We start from the raw sequence: 22,675 nt of genomic DNA, 5'->3' as shown, positions 1-22,675 counted from the left end.
TCCTTATTACCCTGTTTTTTTCGACATAATCAATAGCCTAATAATGAAAATGATATTTTAAAGAAAAGCCAAAAATTTGATTCGATTTAAACTTTTATTATATTTTTGGAACTCTCAATAGTAAGCAAAATATTTAAAACAAATCTATTCCTTGCTCTCATTTTTTTGCTCAAACCCCCACTTTTTACTTGCGATATAGGTACTATATATCAAGTTATGCATTCGTAAAAAAAAATAAAGTTGAGATAACATTTTTCCATGACATTACGATGGTAGACAATGCCAAAAAAGTGGGTCCCGGAAGTCCGTCTGTCTGTCTGTCTGTCAGTCTGTCAGTCTGTCAGTCTGTCAGTCTGTCAGTCTGTCAGTCTGTCAGTCTGTCAGTCTGTCAGTCTGTCAGTCTGTCAGTCTGTCAGTCTGTCAGTCTGTCAGTCTGTCAGTCTGTCAGTCTGTCAGTCTGTCAGTCTGTCAGTCTGTCAGTCTGTCAGTCTGTCAGTCTGTCAGTCTGTCAGTCTGTCAGTCTGTCAGTCTGTCAGTCTGTCAGTCTGTCAGTCTGTCAGTCTGTCAGTCTGTCAGTCTGTCAGTCTGTCAGTCTGTCAGTCTGTCAGTCTGTCAGTCTGTCAGTCTGTCAGTCTGTCAGTCTGTCAGTCTGTCAGTCTGTCAGTCTGTCAGTCTGTCAGTCTGTCAGTCTGTCAGTCTGTCAGTCTGTCAGTCTGTCAGTCTGTCAGTCTGTCAGTCTGTCAGTCTGTCAGTCTGTCAGTCTGTCAGTCTGTCAGTCTGTCAGTCTGTCAGTCTGTCAGTCTGTCAGTCTGTCAGTCTGTCAGTCTGTCAGTCTGTCAGTCTGTCAGTCTGTCAGTCTGTCAGTCTGTCAGTCTGTCAGTCTGTCAGTCTGTCAGTCTGTCAGTCTGTCAGTCTGTCAGTCTGTCAGTCTGTCAGTCTGTCAGTCTGTCTGTCTGTCTGTATAAGGAGCTACAGCCTAAACGGATGGACCGATTGATGTCAAACCTGGTATGCAGCGTTATTTGGCGACTCTCCAGAGGGGTTTTTGGAATTAATTTTTTTGGACCAAAAATAACGGTACTTGTCATATACCGATTTTAGTAAAATTGAAATATCTCAAAAACGGCTCTAACGATTTTGTTTAAATAATTCAAATGTTAGTTTAAAGTTAAGGTCTATCTTCTAATGAAAAAAATTTTTTTTGAAAATCATTATTAACGGTACCTGCCATAGAACCGTTTTTTTCAAATCCGATTATCTCCAAAACTGCTTATTCGATTTCAACGAAACTTTTTGTGAAGAAGCATTTATATAATTTAAATATAAGCCAAAAATAAAATTTTGAAAAAAATAATTTTTGGATTTTTAAAAAAATTTTGAAAATTTTTTTTTGAAAAATCAAATTTTCGAAAACGGGACATTTAATTTTTTTGAAATTTTGTTTTTAGATGTTGATTAGTGATTTCTACAAAATGGCATACCAATTTTATTTTTAAACTTTTTTTCCAAAAAATTATTTATAAAAAATTAGTTTTTTAAAATTAAATTTTTTTCTAAAAATGCATGTTAATATATCAATCAAAACTGCATACTTGTTTTGGAGGGCAATTTAATTTCAGATATTATTTTATTTTTTTTTTAAAACGAATTTTATTTTTTTTTCCAAATTTTTATATAAAAATTCTTAAAAATTTAAGCAACTTTAACTCTAAGAGCAAGTTCGTGCGACCCCAGTCGTGCATTTTATTTTTTTGTATGTCGATTAAAAATAATTCAATGTATCAAAATTTTATAATACAGGTACCTAGGTAAATAAAAATTACAAAAATAAAATTAAAAAAAAAAAAACACAAATTTGCTGAAGCTAACAAAATTAAAAAAAAAACACTCATACGCCATACGCTCACATAAATTTACTTTGACGTTACATAAAATCCAAAAGAAATTTATCATTTATTTCATTTCCAATCTTCGTTTCGTTAAGTTTTCAATATTCAAATATTTATTTAAACGTCTATATTATAACACCTCCTTCATCGCAACAGGTGTATTTTGTGCAAATTCAAAAAAATCATCAATAACGCATAAATACATCCTGCCAGAATGCCAGTAGTAAATTTATGAATCTTCAATGAAAAGTTCTATGTTGAGTCAATTTGTTATATTGTACTGCGCAAGACAGAACTCATTCATATCTAATGTTACTATACAGTGAGATTTAAGGATGTAAAATTGTAAAGCACCAAAACAAAACCTAACGAAGACGGTTATCTAAAAAAAAAGCATAGGTTTTCAAATATAAAATTGCAGCATTTTGTGCCATATTTATCTCGTGTACATTTGGCTCCAACAGTCAGTTGTTGCATTGTAACCGGCATATCAACATCTCCAAAATAAAATAATAAAACGGACCAGGAATAAAAAGTGCTTGAATAAAGTTAAAGTTAGTTTATTTACTTAACAAAAAAAAACATATAATAAGTGCTTATAATAATTTTGAAAATATATAAAAAGTAAAATTATTGAGAAAAAGTTTTTGAATTTTTTGTGAAAGTTAAATTTTATAAAAAAGTGAACAGGGAAAATTAAAAAAAAAGTTCTGTGTTAAATTTCAAGGTGAGTGTTTATTTTAATAATTTAAAAAATTGCTGTTTTATTAAAAAAAAAACTAAAAATTCTAGTATATTCTGCAATTTTGTTGTCAAAAAACCATAGGAGACCTAAATTTTGTATTGAGTTAAAAAACAAATCTTTAAAAAAATTTGAATACAGAAAAGAGAGTGACATCTTATAATAATTTTAAAAATGTATCTAAATTTTCATACATTTCAGATTTTGTATCCTCAACGGAAACAAAACAAAACACAAAAAAAAAAACGTTTGAATATTATATAAAATATAACCATAGTAAAATACTCTTTTTGTCCATAAGTTGACACTAACAAGTCATGAAATTCTGTAAATTTATTTATCGTTCTGTATGAAGACTGCAGTAGACATTGTAAATACTGTATGTTTTCACATTTTACCATCAGTTTTTGCAAGGAAATAACTCGAGCTACAGTCGTAACTCAAAAAGTTTCTATCATATACATATCACGGTTTTGAAATTTAATTTAAACATCGCACAAACTATTCTGCAAGTAAAAATATTTTTCGCTTCATTTTGTCAAAACGTCTTAAATTAATAAATCTTTTCCCTACATTACATAATCAAGGTATTAATAGTTACAATCTTATTGAAAACTCCTCTCACAAGATGAAACAAATTCGTTTAGTATAGAAATCTTTGAAAAGGTTAAAAATACTGCCAAAGGGGGGAAAAAAGGATATTGCAAGATGCTGTTACAAATTTTGCCCAAACAAAATTCAATTAATGCCAAATTACCGTTTTTTTATTCTTTCATTTAAAATTAAAATTTGCATACCAATTCAAATCCTTTGGAAAACGAATGATTAAAATTGTATAGTCAAAACAAAATATTCAATTTTATTGACCAGTGTTTTTTTTTTAGAAAAATTGAATGGTCTTGGAATTGAATAGGTATCTGAAGATTCAAAAATGATACCAGTGATATGGAAATTCAAAGAAATTTTTTCTCCTAAAAATCAAGGAAAATTTGAAAGGATGCAGAAGTTTGATAATAATAAAAAATATATTAGGTACTCTCTTCTCGGGGAAAAGGTTTGAACGACCGACGGCTTTGTCTCTACTGCCAATATGATCTAAGAAAGTTCCGAAAAGAAAACAATTTTCGAAAATGATTCCAGTAACTGTGATTTTACCAAATACTCGAATATGTATTTTGAACGAATCTGAAATTTAGCTTGTCTAAGAAGCTTGTAAGCCCGAAAAAAAACATGTTTTTTTTTATTCAAACAAATTAATAAAATAATGTTCATATAGGTAGCGAATGTAAAATTGGGTTCCGTTGTTTCGTAGTAGATCTCCTAGAAAACCTCCACAAAAAGTAGTATACTCGTATCTCTGATCCAAATTATTTGAAATAAAAAAAAAGAACAAAAGATTAATTTTAAGGATAGAGGAATACAGGTAATGATTGATCGAATAGTCAAAAGTTTAATTTTTGACAAGATGGCGGTTTCTCCAATAAAAATTTTTTTTTAAGAAAATTTACACTTTAAAGTGGAGGAATAAGATTTTTGACAATAATTTTGTTGTTGTTTTTTTTTTTATGATTGTCAAAAACCTTAATCCTTCATTACCTCCTGATAAAAGTAGGTATCTGAGAAGAGAGTGTGAAAATTTCGAGCAGATCACCCACTTTCAAAACACTGTTTTGAGAAAAACGCGTTAAAAGTTTTGGGATCCACTTTTACTAAGTTAAGGCGTCTTTTCAAATACGCTGATTTATTCGAAGCTATTTGCTGTGTCAATGTAAAATTTTCGGACTGTACCAAGGCATTTTATGTTAATTAAAAATATACAAACCAAAAATTATTCCATTTTTTCAAGATTACAAGTGAACGTTCTTAAAAGTAAAATCGCACGAAACCCATGTGTAGTTCCATTTATGTTATTAAAAGTGAAACACACTATTTTCGCCATTTTCAATAAATAATTTTGTAAATCAAAGGAAACATAGAGTATTTTATGATCCTGAACTTTGCAGACAATTAGTCTGCTGAGGTTTTGGCAGCCACTAAAGTCGCAAAACTGGTCTGATTTTGAAAAATTAAACGGCATTCGCTTCGTTAAATAAAAATCTAGGGGCGATATTTTTTAGTTTTTTTTTTATTTGTCTTAACAAAAAAGTTATGGCCAAAAAAACGCAAAAAACACCAAAAAATTAATTTAAAAATGTTTGGACTTTCGTCACCACTGTAATAATGGACCCATTTTCATAAAATAAACGCCATTCGCTTCGTTAAATAAAAATCTAGGGGCGATATTTTTAGTTTTTTTTTTTTATTTGTCTTAACAAAAAAGTTATGGCCAAAAACACAAAACCCACCAAAAAATTAATTTAAAAATTTTTGGACTTTCATCACCACTGTAATAATGGACTCATTTTCATAAAATAGACGCCATTCGCTTCGTTAAATACAAATCTAGGGGCGACATTTTTTAGTTTTTTTTTTATTTGTCTTAACAAAAAAGTTATGGCCAAAAAACACAAAACCCACCAAAAAATTAATTTAAAATTTTTTGGACTTCCGTCACCACTGTAATAATGGACCCATTTTCATAAAATAAACGCCATTCGCTTTGTTAAATAAAAATCTAGGGGCGATATTTTTTAGTTTTTTTTTATTTGTCTTAACAAAAAAGTTATGGCCAAAAAAACGCAAAAAACACCAAAAAATTAATTTAAAAATTTTTGGATATTCGTCACCACTGTAATAATGGACCCATTTTCATAAAATAAACGCCATTCGCTTCGTTAAATACAAATCTAGGGGCGATGTTTTTTAGTTTTTTTTTATTTGTCTTAACAAAAAAGTTATGGCCTAAAAACACAAAACCCACCAAAAAATTAATTTAAAAATTTTTGGACTTTCGTCACCACTGTTTTGTGTTTTTTGGCCATAACTTTTTTTTTAAGACAAATAAAAAAAAACAAAAAAATATCGCCCCTAGATTTGTATTTAACGAAGCGAATGGCGTTTATTTTATGAAAATGGGTCCATTACTACAGTGGTGATGAAAGTCCAAAAATGTTTAAATTAATTTTTTGGTGTTTTTTGTGTTTTTTGGCCATAACTTTTTTGTTAAGACAAATAAAAAAAAATTAAAAAACATCGCCCCTAGATTTGTATTTAACGAAGCGAATGGCGTTTATTTTATGAAAATGGGTCCATTATTACAGTGGTGATGAAGGTCCAAAAATGTTTAAATTAATTTTTTGGTGTTTTTTGTGTTTTTTGGTCATAACTTTTTTGTTAAGACAAATAAAAAAAAACTAAAAAAAATCGCCCCTAGATTTGTATTTAACGAAGCGAATGGCGTTTATTTTATGAAAATGGGTCCATTATTACAGTGGTGATGAAGGTCAAAAAATTTTTAAATTAATTTTTTGGTGTTTTTTTGTGTTTTTTGGCCATAACTTTTTTGTTAACACAAATTAAAAAAAACTAAAAAATATCACCCCTAGATGTTTATTTAACGAAGCGAATGGCGTTTATTTTATGAAAATGGGTCCATTATTACAGTGGTGACGAAAGTCCAAAAATTTTTAAATAAATTTTTTGGTGTTTTTTTCGTTTTTTGGCCATAACTTTTTTGCTAAGACAAATAAAAAAAAACTAAAAAATATCGCCAGTAGATTTTTATTTAACGAAGCGAATGCCGTTTAATTTTTCAAAATCAGACCAGTTTTGCGGCTTTGGTGGCTGTCCAAACCTCAGCAGACAAATTGTCTGCAAAGTTCAGGATCATAGTATTTTTGAGTTATAGTTTAGTCATATAAAAGAGAAAGAAAATCTAGTGTTATTTTGTTTGAGTGCCAGTGCATACTTTCGAATTTAGATTTTTTGAGTTTCTAAACATAAATCTAAAAATGTAAAAAAAAAGCTCTCAAGAAAACATTCGAAATTGTAAAAAAAAAGTCCGGCAAAGGAAAACTCCAAAAATATATGAAGAAAAAATCCAGCATATCGAGTAAAATGAGACATGCATAATATATGGCTTGAAAGGGCATCAATCGTAGATGACAAATATTAAAAACGACAAAAATATAAAATTGTTTTCACAAAAAAAAAAAAAAACCTCCCCTATGACGATTGTGAATTTCAAATTTATTATAAAGTGTTTTTTTTTTTTTATATATTCAACACTATTTTCAGGGAAGTTAGATTGACTTGGTTTTAGTTGAGAGCATCTAAAAATACAGTAAGATCATGCGAAATAAGTTAGATTTGCTATTTGAGGCTAAATGTAGCAATTATGTGGATTTGGGTGATAACATAAAATGATTGGTATCTTGATCTTGGATGGATTTTTGTGTGAAATTTTTTTTCTTCCACGATACAAAAAAGTTAAGTTAGAGGCGGTTTTAATGTTGCACTAATAATACAAAAAATGCAAATTCAAAATTCAAATTTTACTCGGAAGTCTTCTGATTAAAAAAAAAATAAGACTTTATTGTTTGATACTTAATTCACCATTTAACTCCATAGCCATTTCCGCCATTTAATTGCAATATTGACAATACTGAAAACGAAAAGGATGCATTTTTATTTCCTAATTTTATCAACAATCGCTCAAGAAAACTATACATAATTCAATTCCGCATAAGGTTAAGAACAATAAGTTTTAGAGGTTTTTCTGTCAACTTATAAACTTTGAATGAAGATGTTATAACCTTTAATTTGACACCAATATTATCTTTTAGCTCGAAGAGATGCACAAAATGCACTTTACCAAGCCAATCATCCTATGATGCGGATGGAAGGAAGACCTTTGGTTTTTGGAAACTACTTTTAGTCATCTTTCACTTCTAATTTAAAATTTTCTGTAGCTTGAAGAGTAAAGTGTTTCTGCAGTGGCGACCCCATTTACTCTTTTGGGGGGTTTCGATTCGATTGTACGCTGGTATATTTGGAGTAGGTACTATCCAGCGACAAATTCTCTATACAAAAAAAAAAAATGACTCCAAAACACACAGGTGTTAGCTTAAGACTCTAATATCAATTGTATTGCGTTTAAAAATATGTTAATTTTTTTTATCTTGTATGCATAAATTTTAAACTAACTATGGAAACAGGAAGCTTTCAAACAAACTTGCCGGAAGTAAGGTTTATGTCCATGTAGCCATGAGGAGTGAACATCCATCTAAAGGATGCCAGTTTTAAAGGATTGTTACATAGTAACTTTATAGTGCGAACTAGAACGAAGTTGGCAAGATTTGTCGTCTCTCTACGTTGTGTGCAGGTTTAAGAACTTGTTATAGCCAGAACATCAATTAATGCTATTTAAAAGAGGCTACTGGTACAAAGAGCACAGAGTTCTTGACATCCCAAAAGTTCACAGTTTTAAAGGACATCATCACTTTTTAAACGTGGGCAAAGAAATTTGCATGAGAGATTTATGTAATTGTTATTTTATGGGAAACCTTAATCCTTAACCTAGCAAACTTTTTTTTATGAATCCCGATAGAGAATACGAACAAATCCAGGAAAAAGCGCACTATATGAGTTTTATATTAAACAGCTGTAGCCTGTAGGCCAGGTCTGTAGGTGCAAGTGACTATAGTCAACAGCATGGTCCTAATTCGAAAGGCTAGAAGAAGGACACACCGATTTGTTTTATATGAACACTTAAAGTATCTATTGCTTTAAAAGCATGCTTAAGATGTTCCACTGGTTTTTATTCAAAGCACTCAAATGTTTATTAAATCATTTTGGAAAAGGTTTTAAAATCAAATATGTAATTTGATTCAACTCTGATGCTGGCACAGGTTTCATGTTTAGAAATATTTATAACATAGGCAAAAAGTATCATAAATATAGTATTTAAAAGCTGTCAAAAGGAGTTCTTCCTATCAAAAACTACAAGCTAAAAAAAAAACGAGGATCTGAAAACACCTACACATACAGTATTAAAATTCACGTTTTTTTAAAGGTAGATGTTTATACTATTTGTTAAATTTTAATCAAATAAATTGAATGAAGATTAAAAAAAAAAATTGTCCTCAAGCTCAGAATTGTCCCAAGATGGAAGATTGTCCCTCATTCCCCTATATTTTATTCTTTACCTAGACAATCTTTTGGTATCTTTTAATTTATGAAATTCAACAACAACGGCACCAATTTTTAACCTATAGTTAACCTATAAGTTTTTTTTTTTAATTACCGACAAGGTTTGAAAAAAAGATTATTAGGTACAATCATAGCTGTTTGGCCGGGTTTGCTAATATTGTAATTTTTTGAGCTTAAGTTATAGAATCATGATTTGTTATAAGGTAAATTTCTTCTTCTTGTAAAGAAATGAATAAATTGATTTTGTGTAGGTAATTTCATATTCGTATATCTTACAACAATTTTATCTTCTTACCTTATGCATTATGCAAGATAATTGAATCATTTATTTTCAAAATATGATAAGTCCATTTTTTTTTTTCAAAATTCGTTTTTTCAACTAAATTGTTACTCTAGGATAACCACGTCTGTCTTCAAAATATGAAGTATTTACTCCATCTATATCCGATTTTACAGCTACGCGAAATATTTTTTTAGTATCAAAAACAGGATAAGTCCCGGGTTTATCATCAGAATATATTTTTTATAAATTTTGCTACATAAATCAAAAGAAAATATAACGTTTTTTTCTTTTCCTGAAAAATTTAAAATCATGGACTTATCATGTTTTGAAAATAAATGATTCAATTGTCATATTGGTCCAATAAAAAAAAGAACGTTGCAATCAATTTCAAAAACACATTCGTTCAAATCAATAACCATAAGACAAAGGCAAGGCTCTTACTCAATTCTATATCAAAGAATAAGTGCATACAAAACTCATGATTGCGTCCAGCACTTCAATTGCAATTGCCTTGGTTTTTGAAAGGAGATCAGAATTTGATGACTTTTTTATGATTGCATGGGATATTTCTTTAGCTTTACTGTAACGTATGTTTAGGTATGTTATGTAGGTACATACGAAAAAAGAGACAAATACATGGTATATATTTTTTTTTTTTCAATCCATGAGAGTGTTATTTTAAATATAATATTAAAAATATTGGAGAAACTTTAAAACGTACTAATATAACCCATACATTTTTATATTGCTTATTTAAATTACAATGCCAATGTTGAACAAAATTGCAGGTGTACCTACTAAATTTTTAAGATTTTTATAGTTTTGCATTTTTAATAAATTAAATATCCCTTTGAAGTCTTAAAGGTTTCAAAAAAAGTTTATTTGGAAGTTACTGTAGTCCAAGCGGCAAAAATTAGTTATAAATGAAAGATAAGTTTACTGAAAATGATGAAATTAGGTTTTCCACTTTAAGAATGGGAGCTTCTATGTGACAAGGGAAAAATCGTCACATATATATGTAAAATCTCGCTTATCTTTCTAGTTTAATCATAAAGAAACATTAAAAATATCAAAACAATTTAAGGAATGCAAGGTTACATGTATGCAAGTATTTTAACCGCATTCATAAAAAAAAAACACTACAAATATTTTGTTTGAAAAAAAGATGATTTTTTAAACTTAAAACTGATGTATCTTTTAGCCCTTATCTCCATTTTTTTTGCTGACAACTCAGTGACTTTTAACAATTGAGTATGGTTGCTAAGTGCTTGTTCAAATTTTTATGTTTGCACCAATTAATTTTTGAATAGAAGAAAGTTTCACCTATATTTCAGAGCATATTTTAGTTTTTCTTTTTTTTGTTCAAACATATTTTTTATTTTTTTGAGGTCACCATGATTGTAGGTTACCAATTCTTCAAAATATTTTATTAATTTTTGTCGCGGCTCACAGTGGCCCGTTTTGACTTTTTTGCTTGCAAAATTAATATCTTCTAAACAAATAAAGACATCGCCACAATTTTATTTTATCTTGAAGGAAATTTTTCAAGGCTATGAAAATTGTGAGTTTAAAAAAAAAAACTTTACAGGGTGTTTCAGAATTTGGTGTTAAAATAAGAAGTTTTAGATAAGGTTGTAAACATAATGGTATTTTGATTACAATCGTCAAAAATCAATTTCTGAAGTAATCTGAGTTATGTGACACAATGGGGAAAAAGGAAAGGAACCAATTCGAGTTAAACAGTGGGGAGAAAAGTATTTTTTTTTTGTTTTTTATTTTTATGCATTTTTTTTATTTTTCTTTATAGAAGAGTACATTTAATTTTTTTTAGAAGCTCTGCTGTTTTCTTAGTATACTCTCCAAATTTAACTGCATTCACAACTTCCCTGCAATTCAAAACATTCAGTAGGTATTATTTTCAGCATCATAATAACTTCTCCATTGACTCCAGTTATTCGAGCGGTTGCATCTGATTGTTCTCCTTGAAGTGGTTCTATTATTAGTATTTCCATAGCCTTTTTTTGGTTTATCCACATCAAGTCCAAGCTCTTCTCGAAAACGCGTTTGGATCGCTTGTTTTCTTCTCTTTTCCATCTCCTTGGTCCCAATATATTCATAAAAAATCATGTTATTAAAATCCACCACTTACAAAACAAAGAACTCTAATTTTCCAAGATTTTATTTTCACACATGAAAAAAAAATGTCGAAAAAATGACTGACCTTTTCAAATCAAATCGCTCTAGCTCAGTTGGATGCAAAACGACGCAGCTGAGCTTTTGGATTTTTATTAAGAAATATATAAGGATTTTGAATCAGTTGAGCTTGGTTTGATTACGTAGGAATCTTTTTTTCTATGCAATTTGAAGTCGAAAAAGTGTGCAAAAAACAGTGTTTCAAAAAACATTAAATTAAACAATTAAAAAATAAATTTTTTAATTTTTTTTTTAATTTTTGGTTTAAATATTTACACAGCATTTGAAAAAAAAATAAAAATCAAAAAGTTTTAGGAGCCCTCTTTCTAGTTTTAACACTCAAAGCTAAGAAAAAAAAAATAAAAAAACAGATTTTTTTTTCATAGTAAAAAATTATTAACTTTGACTTGCTCTATAAGGCACACCAATAACATAAATTGAAAATTTTTTTTCGATTACTCGAGCTCCAACCATTTGTGAATCCAGTGATCTAAAAGTTTTTCATTATCGACCCACCCGAAAAATGAATATTGCAAGCACTTTTGTCTAAATGGGCCACTTTGCGGCTATGGTTTGTTTGAAAATTTATATATTACTTCATCGGATCAAACTAATGTGATAATTTTTAAATAGGGCAACCCTAATTTTTAATTTCAGTACCAACTTACATAACGTTCATTACACCAATTTTAACATCAAACCTTATAAGCTAAGTAACTGGACGATCAGGGTCAATTGTCCAAGGGATTGAACAACTCGAATTTTGCAATTTAAACACCCAGGACAAGAATCAGATAGTTCCACTTTTTAACGAAAAAATATTTTTTGATGCAGAAATTAAAAGACAAAAATACCGCTTCGTTTTGTATTTATAAAAATCACCTTCCGACTCTGAAGTTTTTCTAAATCTTAAATTTGATGTGATTATCTTGGAATTTAAGTTTGGTCTCTTTAAAGATATGATATTTAATAAATTATTGTTATCCAGTTGACTTAATGTCTAAATACTTCTTAAAATTATAACTACGCTCAAGTCTTTTTAATTTTTTATGAAAAATTGTACAAGAACCACACAACTCCAAAAACAAAAGATTATAAATTTAGGTGAAATCATTTTAATTTTGGTTTCATGTCAAAAAAATTTCAATCAAAATCAACATAACGATGATGGTTTGCAAACAAAAGTTAACAAACTTTAATTTTGTTTACAATCGTGCTTTTTGTTTTATCTTCGTTATCTTTCTTTTTAAAATAAATCAATTTTTAGCAAATTTTTTCTCATCTTTCAATAAAATCCGGTTCTTGCACTGGATGCTTCAATTAATACATTTTTTTCACATTCTTAATACTTATGAGAATATTTCACAACTTATGACTAAAATTTAAACAGTCAACCCAACTATCTAAAGTGTCAGACTTTTGAATCCAATACTAAGTAGCTTTTAGTAGAAGAATATTGTTATCGAAATAAGTTTATACATGTATTATATCAACTCAATAAAAAAATCCAATATGCTCTTAATCCATGAGCATATGAATAAAACATTTCTTCAAACGCTCAGGTTGAAAAATTTAACTCCAAATTTTTAATCTTATCGTGCACATGCACATAGCTGGAAAATTCTAAAAACGAGGCTGTCTGTAAAGCCGGTTTACGGACGATGATTTTACGTGATAACGTCGTCAGAAAACAGGTTGTGTGGTTTTGTTTAAAATGATTCAATTGAAGAATTTATGTACTTTTTCAAACAATCATAATTTACAAGAAAAAGCGTAAAAAAAAAATACCTTTTTTATTTTCTCATTATAATAATTTTTTTTATTTTAAAAGCTTACAAAAAAAATTATGCAATTTAAAAGCCAAGTATTTCTTCTTTTATTTTTAAATTTTTATAATGCGCAAAGAGTATAAAAATAATTTATTGAAAACAATCATTTTCATCAAAAAAAGCAAAGAAAACATGAATTTTTATCTTCTCACGTCATTAATGCCATTTTGTTCCCTAACAACCTAACAAATTTTATACCACCTGAAAGCTTATTGTCTTAGCTCAATATATATATATATATCAGGTGTATGAGACATCTACAAAAAGAGCTAGAATTTTTTGAACTCTATGTATTTTCATAAAAAAAAAGCATGAAAAACATTTATTTTTATGTTCTTATGCTATAAAATCAATTTTTTTCATTGACAACCTATAAACATTTTTATAACACGTGAAAGCTTATTTCATGTGAAAGGTGAAACAACAATCTTATTTCCAATTTGCCTACAAGAAAAGTTAGAATTTTTTAAAGTCAACCATGTCGAATTTCCAGACTGAGATTACGGTACTTCCCACACTGGTGACTGTTCATAGGGCAACAGATCTCCACTGGTGTTTTGAGTGTTTTCGCAAGTTTCTTGATTTAACATTGTGTAGCTTGTAGTTAGTCTACCGTTATGTGTAATATACCAAATGAAAGGTAATTGTATCAGAATGCTCAATAAAGTTTAATCAAATTTCTATGTGCTCTAAATCAAAAGTTATAACCTGTTGAATTTTAATTTACCGTTATCTCAAAAATGTGTTTTTAAAAATGATTGCACGCATATAGTCCTGGCTATACTCTATCAACCCTCCATATACTTTATTTCTCTATCTGTTAAAGAAAAAAAGATGAAAATCAAAAACGATTAAAATCGGTTAAAAACGCTCAAAAAACCTGTTTTTTTTAAACTTATTTTTCCTGTTATTCAGTCAAAAATCATTTTAGAATATGTATGCACATGTATGCGGATAGCCCAGGCCTACATGTCCTATAAATTCGAGATTTTTTGAACGCTCAAAAAAAAAAAAACTAAAAATAAAAAACTACCCAAAAATACCCCTAAAAAATAGGTGTTTTTCAAAAAATCATATTTAGAAATGCAGTGTATTTAAAAAAAATCCGTATTAGACGCCTAATTTTGTTCCCCCCATCTTTCATCTGACATCTTTAGAATTGTCAAAAAAAATTTCCCCTACCCATAATCATCATTTTGTCATAGCCCTAACACGTGTGCAACGTTTAAACAAAACGTTATAGCTTAGTTTCAAATTTTTTTAGAATTTTTTCTCAAATGCAGTTATTCTTAAATTAATCTCATATATCTATAGCAAAATCAATTCTCTACAACTTCGCGTTTAGATTTTAGCCCAAATTTCATCTTTCCGTTTTACCCCTGTTTACCCTATTAAATGACGGAATCTTTAAAAATCCTTCATTGGGATTAAGTTTTAGGTTATTATCTTTCAAATAAGCTATAGAAGATTTTTATATCTCTAATAGTTTATTTTTAATTCTGAATTTAAATTTTTTGCCGCACTGCGGAAGTGCGAGAGTGTAACGTTAGAAAATGGCGTCACTTTTTTGTGGTGGCTGCCATGGTTCATCGATTTATAAGACGTTATCACGTCAAAAAAAAAAAAATAATAGGAGTATCTGAGAAACAATAACAAATAACTTTTTAAACTTTTACATTCTAAGGATACATCAAGGTATATAAAAAGAAAGAAAGTAAGTAGGTGCAAACCGACAGTAACAAATTTTCGAAATGTTTGCTTTGAGCCATTTTCAGTTGAAAATAAAACAAAACCTTAATTTTAAAAATGGTTGTTCTCTGTTAGTACTGTATTATAAGCTAATTAAACATCAACGTCTCAAAAGTACAAGTAGGTACTATAGGTACCTATGGTTGATTTAATATTAATTCAAGGACACTTGTTGATGAAAAGTTAACATCGATGGTCTTACGAAGCTTCTGTTTATATAACTTTAAAAGCTCATGTAAGAGTAATTCACCCAAAAGCATTAGAGGACTGAGAATGACAAGTTGAATATATTTGATATTATTAATAAAGAAAGACTGCAACAAAATTGTATTCAAAAGTCAATAAAATGAGTGACTCTCACCCCAAAAGACATCGTAACGGAACACTTAAGTTTAAAATATGCAAATTTTATTTCATTTATTAACATCATCGATTTTTATCCCGCATCTTATTCTCTCTGAATTCGTCTCAAATTTATATCGTCCCACCTGTATAACTAATTATTCATGTCTTTTTCGCTATGAGATTGGTTTCCGATTCCGACCACACCAAAATCGTCCACATGACATTATCCGTGAGAACGCGATAACGTATAAGGTTTTAAAGAAGATGATAATATGTTTATTTCTAGGTATATAATATGTGTTTTATTTCCATTCATTCTAATTTTAATTCTCACCAATATTGACGAAAAAGTTTTCTCTTTGATCCTTCTTCTTTCTTTGCGCCACTGCCACACTGTAATTTGAGAGTGTGATGTGTAACCATTTATTTTCAATTTCAATTGGTATGTCTATTACATGCATAGCTTGACTAGTTTGCGTATGAGCAAACCAATTTACAAGACCTGGTAGGTTGTGGTTGAATACCTTATTAAAGCTAGGATGGTATGACTTTTAATCTTTTCACTTGGGTACTGTTCACTTGGATAGACACAATACAAAATAAAAAATTCCTTAAATAAAATATGAGCTTGATGATGAGGATAACAATAATCCTTGAGACGTGGCGCTGTAAAGAGAAATATATATTATTCATAAATAAATTGACATAAAGCCTACAAATAAAAATTGATTATTGAAAAAAGTTACGCAAAAAAAACAGTATTTTAAACCCGAACTTATAAAATATAATATTTAAGTTATGAATACCAGAGTTAGGAGCGTCAAAGTTGAAGTTATGAAAGACCAGAGCTGTTTGTAACCAAAGCTATAAAACGTGGTTTTTGGGTTGGTAACCATTGAGAGGAACGATTATACGGGATGATTGAGGAGGAATGTACCAAAGAGCTAGAGCGTATATGTTGGGTCAAGACAAGAAAAAAATTGTATGGGGCGGGGGTGTCTATTGTCTATTCCTATTCCCCCCGTTTAGCCGCCAGAAGCAATTTTCTAAAAAATTGAAAATCAAACGTTAAACCAAAAATTCACGGTGTTACAAAAATGAGGTTTCAAAATATACGCGGGCGGAGACCTATCAGGTTTTGTAGAGCTAGTCGCACTGATTACGAAACGGTATTTGAAAATCCCCTAATCTGGAGTTACGGGCAAAAAACGGTTTTTTGGACCTTAACCCATTGAAAAAATTCTAGCTTCGACAATTTTTTACCCATTTCAAAGTTAAAAATAGGTAAAAAAAAACTCATTTTATACTACTTTTGTCCAGACTGTGAATTTTAGTAAAAAAAATTACTCGCACAAAACTGCCTCAATTGATTCCTTAAAGAACAGTGAAAACTATATGTTTCTATGGGGTTGGGGTCAAAATTCTGCCGGGGTCAAAATTCTTTTGTCAAAATTCTGCTTTCAAAATTCTGCTTTACAAAATTCTGCTTTCAAAATTCTGCTTTTCAAAATTCTGTTTTTCAAAATTCTGTTTTTCAAAATTCTGCTTTTCATTCTGCTTTTCAAAATTCTGCAAAAAATTAAAAATGTTAAAAAGCGCGCGCTTTTTAACATTTTCCAAACCATTTTTTAATTTTTTTGCAGAAATCTGTAAAATCATCTTTTTGAAAAATTATCTGCTTATTTGATTACTTACCTACATAATTTGTCATTTTATAAATGCGAATTAATTTTTGTTTTATAAATGAATAAATTTGGAAATATTAAGAAAAGGTTTTTAATATTAAACATTTCCGAAAATAACTAAAAATTTATTAATTTATCAAATAAAGATGAATATTCAAAAATTTGAATAAGAAAAGGAATATACAACATCGGTTCCAATTAGTATACATATTTTATTTGAAAGAAAGTCAGTATATGCATTTCAAAAAATATTTGCGACACTTAAATAAAAAAATTTAGGAAAGTGCCAATGCTGAATTACATTAATGAGGTGTATTTTTCTTTAGCCAGCGCATATACTATAAACAAAAAACAGAATTAGCAGAATTTTTTTGTTCAAACATAGTGCTGGCAGAATTTTGAAAAGCAGAATTTTAAAAAGCAGAATTTTGAAAAACAGAATAGAAAAAAAGCATAATTTTGAAAAACAGAATTTTCGCTGAAAAAGCAGAATTTTGAAAAGCAGAATTTTGAAGCCAGAATTTTGAACCGATCCCGTTTCTATGTCTTCTAGCTTTTGAGAAAATTGGAAAATAAAAACAAATAAAAACAAAAAATATTTTGAAAAAAGAAAAATCTGATAAAATAATTTTTCAACTTTCTCAAAAACTAGAAGACACAGAAACATATAGTTTTCACTGTTCTTTAAGGAATCAATTGAGGCAGTTTTCTGTGTGAGTAATTTTTTTACTAAAATTCACAATCTGGACAAAAATAGTATAAAATGAGTTTTAAAAAAAATTTGTTCACCTATTTTTAACTTTGAAATCGATTATTTCAAAAACTATTGGTTATATTATATTGATTTAAAAATTAAAATCAAATGTACAATTTTTCCTTTTTTAAATGGTATCAAGGGGCACGGTAGTGCCCAGCCAAGTTCTCTAGCAACTTTGGCACTATCATTTATTACTGTAAGTGTTGCCGTTGTTTTTAATAATTTTTTTTATTTTGATAATTTTTTTTTAGAAAAATGCCCCTCCCACCTAAACGGGGGGAGATAGACCCCCCTCCCAAAGAAAAAAATGCTTGTATTGAGCTCCTCTACAAAAATCCGTTATCAAATCCTGGCGCCCAAGTTATCCTACTACGTGCCGAAACAACATTTTTGTTCTATACCTAAAAGTTCGAATTTCTGTATTTGGGTTGAAATCGAAAATTTTTTTTTCTAAGCCAATTTTGAAGTGATTTTCATAAAAAATACCTCGATTGATTGAGAAATAGATATAGTTTCAGAATATATTTTTTAAGTAGCATGTTGTTTTGAAAACATATACTTTAAATTGATGCCGAAGTTGGGCAAATGACGAAAAAAATGGAATTTTTGAACTTTGACAGCTTATAAATTCTAAGTGGTTTAACCGAGTTACATGTTTTATACATTGTTGAAAAGGTATATTTATCTTCTATCAGAAACTGAAAAAAAATTGAAAATGGGTAAAAAATTGTCGAAGCTAGAATTTTTTCAATGGGTGAAGGTCCAAAAAACCGTTTTTTGCCCGTAACTCTAGATTTTGGGGGTGTTAGGGGATTTTCAAATACCGTTTCGTATTCAGTGCGACTAGCTCTATAAAACCTGATAGGTCTCCGCCCGCGTATATTTTGAGTGTTACACCGTGTTACGTGCTGTTCCTTTTTGCCACATTGCTGTTAAACAGACTAGTTTTTGACAAATTAATTTTCAAAATCAAAATTTTGAAAAAAAAGTAGTTTTCCGTAAAGCCGGTTTACGGACGATGATTTTTCGTGAAAATGTCATAAGAAAAAGTTAAGAAACAGCTTTTTTTTTCTTTTCTCATTATATAAATTTTTTTATATGAAAAGCTTACAAAAAAATTACGCCATTAAAAAAGTTCAATATTTTTGAATAAACCCATACTTAAATTTTCACATAGTATAAAAATAATTTATTGCAAACAATAAAAATTTCATGAAAAAAATTAAAAAATCAAACTCTTCTCGTAAAAAACAAAACGGATTTCGATGAAAATAGACCAACCCTTCCATATGATTTTTTTCTTGTCTCGACCCAACCTACACGCTCCAGCTTTTTGTCACATTAATCCTGAAACACCCTGTATAAAAAATCTTAATTTTTTTCAAAAAAACACGTTTTTGGATGTTTAAAAAATATTTCAAAATTTTATTTTTTGAAAACGGGTTGATGAATTTTATCGAAATTTCGTTTTTTTGTGTTGAATAATATTTTCTTAAAAATTTCATACCAACTTTTTTTTGGAAAATGTAAGAACATTTTTATATATAAAAAATTATTTTTTTTAAAATGGCTCTAACGATTTTCAAATTTATTTTTCTAAAAATTTCTTTTATGCAAGAAATCAAATGGCATACTTGGTTTTGCAAATAAAAACATTTAAAACGGTGTTTAATTAGTTACAAAAACAGATTTTATTTTTTTTTAACTATTTATGAAATTACTTAATTACAAAAATTAGTAAAATTTTTTAATTTTCGCTAATTTTGTTAAGTAAAAAGGTATTATGGTAAAAGTGTAACTTTAACATAATACCAAGAACTTGCGAACCCAGTCGTGCATTTTATTTTTTTTTTTTTAATCTAATATCATCTTTTTGAAAATTAATAATACAATTTTGCAAGTGATCAAAATTTCCTTCTATTGATTAGCACAAGATTGCTGCCATTTCTTGTATCCTTTTCAACTAATAAATTTTATTTCCTGATGGTATTTCATGTGTTTAATAGCATTTCCCTTTAATATGAACGAAGTTTTCTACCGTTCTTCAAGTTTAAGAGCTGTTTGTTTTGCTAACCTAAATTCAATATTATCCTTGACAGTTTCAAAAATGAATTTCGAATTTCACTATGTTCTTCTAAAGTTTTATATTTGCCTTATGTTCTTACACATGTATGTATGTACTATGTAATACATTCTTTATATGTATGTATAGGTGTAAAGTAACGCTTTTAAGTATTTTAAAGTTTACTGCACCCTCAAACAAAAATGCTAACCAGGAAAAGGTAATTGTTCTATCAAAGGTTGAATTCTTTATTATAAGATACTTTTTATGTATAGGCATACTCTACTCTTGAAGTATTGAAACACTTACGCTATTGGTATTCCATTACTAACATCTGTCACAGAATAGGAGTTATTTATTTTTATATTTTATTTATTTTTTTGACATTCACCTACAATACTCTTCATGAGTTAAAATATTTTGTTTACTGCCTATATTTTTTAAGTATGGGATGATACATTTTTTTTTTACACTTTTTCAAATACTAACTGTATAGTATATTCCTTAAAATTGAAAACATATTCATTGTCACTATTTGGCAAATAAAAGTATGAAATGGATATGAATTATTATACCTACATATATCTGAATCATTTGGTTGGGCTGTCGTAAATTATTGATTCATTCAAATGGTTTTCGAATTATTATCACCATAAAATCCGGATACTGATGAGTACTTTTTTTTCCATGCATCCGCCGCGATGGTTCAACGTATTCAATATTAAAATATATTTGTTTTTTCTAAAACAAAACAGAAAAAGGAGTTGTGTACCTATTATTAGAATGGTTTATAGTCTGGAAAGTAATCTTGTGATTTGAACTAAATTTGATTTTTATTTTAAGGAGAAATATTATAAATACCGATATACCTAGAAATAATTGGATTTTAAGATTAATAGAAAGCAATGGAATAAATTTAAGAACTTACATAGGTAGGGGAGAGGTGGCGACAGTGAGACACCCTTTATTTTAAATTGGTATATCTTAGAATGTTTTCAAGATAGCCTAACCAAACTTTGAAGTCAGTTTAAGACATGTTTTATCTTAATGTTGCAAAAAAAGTTGTAGTTAAAGAATGAATGAGAGCATCACATTGGACTAAAATGTAGAAAAAGTCAAAAGGTCTCACTGTTTGCGAGGGGTGCGATCAGTGAGACAGGATTAGGTGAAACAAATTTCAGGAAAACGTCAAATAATTAGGTAATTGACAAGTATATAATTAATTAATTTATGTTACTTTAACCCATTTTTTCAAAAAAAATTACAAAAAAGCCAAAAAAAACGAAAGAAAAAACACTACGAAATCATATTGAAGTCATGCTAAAATAATAGATGTTTTTAAATTTATGTCTCACTGTTTGCTTTTTAAAAATCTATGTCTCACTGTTTGCTTTTTAATAATGTCTCACTGTTTACTTTTTGTCATTTTTCGAAAAAATATAAAATTACAAAAAACGAGGAGGAATTCTTATTACCTACATGATATTTTTTTATGAAAAAACATACAGTGCTGCTAAAAACATTCCGGATTTTTTTTTCATTTGCATCAAATAAAATTTTATAACACAAAACTGGAACAAAATATTGTTTTAATATTTTTTCTAGATCGTTCATATATCAGTTAAGCAATTTCAATAGAAAATAATGATCTTAAACACATACAAAAAATTTAAAAATTGAAAAATGAAGTAAAGCCAGAATGTTCAAAGTTAATATTTTGCTCAGAAACCTTTGTTTTCGAAAACTGCTTGGCACCAACGAGGCTTGGACTCGGCCAAATTAAATAAAATAGAACTAGGAATATGCTCATAGTCATTTTTCAAAGCTACAAGAACGTTAGTTGCTGAGGTGTGCTTTTTCTTCTCTACCTGTCACTTAAAGATTGCCCACAAATTTTCAATCGGGTTCGGTCGGATAAATTGTTCCGGCTATTCCAAGCCAGGAGTATTGTCTACCCGGAACTGCTGTTTTACGAGCTTTTAATAATTTTTGGCATCATAACTTGCAGGAAGAGCCAATGTACAGGCATTTCTTTCTTCTTTTATGGAGCCATTTATCGACTCTAACATCTCTCCATTCTGAAAATGATCCACAAATCCGTTGATTTGGTGTAACGGGGTAGAGCCTGTAGCTGAAAGAACCCCCAAACCATCACTGATCCTCTGCTGTGTTCACGGTAGGGAGCATTTTTTTTGGTTTCAAACATGTCCATGTTTGAGAGTCTGGCTGCCAATTTACAATCGGAATAGACCAAGTTAAAATTGCTTTTATAATTGAAAAACCTATTTTTCCGTTTTTTTATCGAGCAATTGAGATGATTTTTCGTAAATAAAACCATGATGAACTATTTTTATTTTAAAATTTAAAGATCCTTTAATTGCCTACCTTTTGAGACAATGCTTAGTATTAAAGATTGGCCTTTTTCCGAGTGGAAAGAGATTAAGACCAAGTCTCTGAAAGCCTTCTTTACTGTACTTGATGTTGAAGGCAGATTAAGCTCCTCACAAATCGTTTAAGAAGCCGCAAAAGGATCTTTTATCAAAAAAACTCTTTATTCGCCTATCACTTTTTAAGGATATTTTGTTATGGCATCCACCCAAGTGATCTGCTTCAACTGGTTTTTTCTCTTTTTTACTTTTTGACGAGTGTTCTACGACTCAGTTACGAATTTTGTGACTATAATGCGTTTTTTCCGTTATTCCATTAAGTAATTTATACAATTCACAAATGTAACAACTTTGTTTGTCACTGCAAACAAAAATTTTACAGAAGTGACGCTTAAAACCGTTGCCTCAACAACCAAAATTGAAATTCTTAAAAAATCCGGTTAGTTTTGCACAGACGAAATTCTGCCTTTCCTTCATTTTTCAATTTTCAAAATTTTTGAATGTATTAAAAAACATTAATTTGTGTTCAAATTCCTTGACTGATACATATATTAATGATCTAGAAAAAATATTAAAAAAATATTTTGTCCCAGTTTTTTGTTATAAAATTTCAATTGATGAACACTCCAAAAACTACTTTCACCTGATTTTGTGTGATATTTTA

At 29.2% G+C, this 22,675-nt stretch overlaps 1 protein-coding gene and 1 long non-coding RNA gene across 4 annotated transcripts in view; one reads left to right on the top strand and one right to left on the bottom strand.

Moving 5' to 3' along the window:
- Positions 1-22,675, top strand: part of LOC129914721 (tachykinins) — a 177,476-nt gene that overhangs the window by 124,654 nt on the left and 30,147 nt on the right. Inside the window, exon 2 of one of the 2 annotated variants that reach the window (XM_055994072.1) lies at positions 2,589-2,616. The gene's annotated coding sequence lies outside the window, so the exon portion shown is untranslated. Of the gene's footprint in view, positions 1-2,498; positions 2,617-22,675 lie in introns of those variants that run through there. The other variant, XM_055994073.1, reaches the window with a different exon arrangement.
- Positions 15,162-22,675, bottom strand: part of LOC129914735 (uncharacterized) — a 34,432-nt gene continuing 26,918 nt past the window's right edge. The window contains exons 2-3 of one of the 2 annotated variants that reach the window (XR_008772236.1): positions 15,455-15,786; positions 15,162-15,402 (exon numbers count right to left, since the gene is read on the bottom strand). This is a non-coding gene — a long non-coding RNA (uncharacterized LOC129914735). Of the gene's footprint in view, positions 15,787-22,675 lie in introns of both variants that reach the window. The other variant, XR_008772235.1, reaches the window with a different exon arrangement.

This window comes from Episyrphus balteatus, chromosome 3, assembly GCF_945859705.1.
Source record: "Episyrphus balteatus chromosome 3, idEpiBalt1.1, whole genome shotgun sequence".
Classification (NCBI taxonomy): Eukaryota; Metazoa; Arthropoda; class Insecta; order Diptera; family Syrphidae; genus Episyrphus; species Episyrphus balteatus.
The sequence above is the reverse complement of the archived record's forward strand: the minus strand, read 5'-3'. Positions and strand labels throughout refer to the sequence as shown.